The sequence below is a fragment of the Panthera uncia genome (genome assembly GCF_023721935.1).
Source record: "Panthera uncia isolate 11264 chromosome A1 unlocalized genomic scaffold, Puncia_PCG_1.0 HiC_scaffold_16, whole genome shotgun sequence".
In the NCBI taxonomy this organism is placed as follows: domain Eukaryota; kingdom Metazoa; phylum Chordata; class Mammalia; order Carnivora; family Felidae; genus Panthera; species Panthera uncia.
In genome coordinates, this window is record NW_026057576.1 from 52,596,167 (window position 1) to 52,597,970 (window position 1,804).

General features: G+C 35.0%; 1 pseudogene; it reads right to left on the bottom strand.

The window, feature by feature from the left end:
• Window positions 1–421: 421 nt before the first annotated feature.
• On the bottom strand, window positions 422–1,194 carry LOC125934029 (60S ribosomal protein L7-like; annotated as a pseudogene).
• Between the last annotated feature and the right edge of the window lie 610 nt (window positions 1,195–1,804).

The following is a 1,804-nucleotide window of genomic DNA, read 5'->3' on the forward strand; positions in this document are numbered from 1 at the left end:
CATGCTGAAAATGAGAAGAGTGACTTATTTAATGTGGTTTTTATATGAGAATTAATGGCTACAATGTATCATTCTAAACTTGAAAATATTTTACGGTGCCACTGTGTGACATTGTTAAGGTGGAATGGATAGACATCACTCCGGGATTTGAGGTAAGGCACATTGTATTTTGCATTAATTAATACTTGCAATTCATGTTCAATAAAATTCCAGTGTTTATTTCCAACACTGCTCATGTTTTACTTATGCTTATATCTCAAAAACAATGAACCCTTACAATGAAGTGAGTAAATCAGGGTGCTTTGGGGTTATGCGTGGATAAAATAATCACTTCTATGATAAATGATTTGTCCATCTTATTAATTTTACTTTTTATTTATTTTTTTTCAATTTGAAAGTGGTTATTTATTAACTGACCAGATTACAAAAAGTAATCATAGTAGACACCTTGGTTCATCTTTATAATAAGTTTATTGAACTGATCTTCCCTGTTGCCAGCATTTCCACCTTCTACAGAATGGGTGGTCTTTTTCTTCATTCTCTCTCCTGGAGATGATAATTTGAAGGGCCATAAAAAGTTGTTTGCTTCTTTGAAACATTTTCTAACAATATAGATCTCGTGATTCAGATCTTCCATGCAGATGATGCCATATTTACCAAGAGATCAAACAATCGATGTGTTATCTGTCAGGACAATTCATTTCTTATTGACTTTGCCATAACCATACTTGTACATCAATTCATTCACCAACTTCAGGTTTGGGTACTCTCCTCACCCCCATGTATGGTTACACAATCCTTAGCATGTTAACAGAAGCCTTGTTAAGTTTAACAAAGGTGACATTGAACATCTGGTGAAGGCAAAGAAGCTGCAACACCTTTTGAAACTTTAGGCTCACACCATTGATACCTTTGACCCTGATGACAAAAGTCAATTTAGTTCTGCAGGAACATAGAAGTTGCCAGTTTTTCTTGCCATCCAGCCATTTGAATCTCAGGTTTGTATAACTGCCTATATGCTTGTGGTAATGCTTAGCTTTTTCATAAATGAACTTCCTCCTTACCATTCGAAGCATCTTTTAGGCAAACTTCATTCCCAGATGCTTGATCTTCAACTCTGAAATTCCTTCGCTTTTTCCTAAGGGTTTCTAGCACAGCAGGAATCTCCTTTTCCTTCTCTTCTGCACCCTCCATGGTTCCAGCCGGAAAAGCCATCTTATTAATTTTAAATAAAATTAATCCTATATTTAATCCTAAAGAAACTTTCAAAGTTGAGAAATCTATTTTAACATACAAGGTTTAGTTTTAACCAATAGTTTTAATATTGGTGATAATTATGTAATCAAAAATTATGCTTTGGTCAAATTATGTAGTTACAATAGTAACTTTTTTTCTCAGTAAGTATTCCTTCTAAAGTGTTCCTTCCTTGTCTAAAACTTTGACTACAAATACAAATTCATTTTTATATTGACCCTGAGACTATTTTTTCTGTATATAGGAAATGAAAAACAAAACAAAACAAAAAGAGAACAGAAGACAGACACTTGGCAACAGCAGTTATCTTTAAAAATCATATTCTTCTAGGGGTGCCTGGGTGGCTCAGTTGGCTAAGTGTCTGACTTAGGCTCAGGTCATGATCTCACCATTTGTGGGTTCAAGCCCCACGTCCGGCTCTGTGCTGACAGCTTGGAGCCTGGAGCCTGTTTCAGATTCTGTGTCTCCCTCTGCCCCTCCCCAACTTGTGCTCTGTGTCTCTCTCAAAAATAAACATAAAAAAATTATTTTAAATATAAAAATAAAAAAA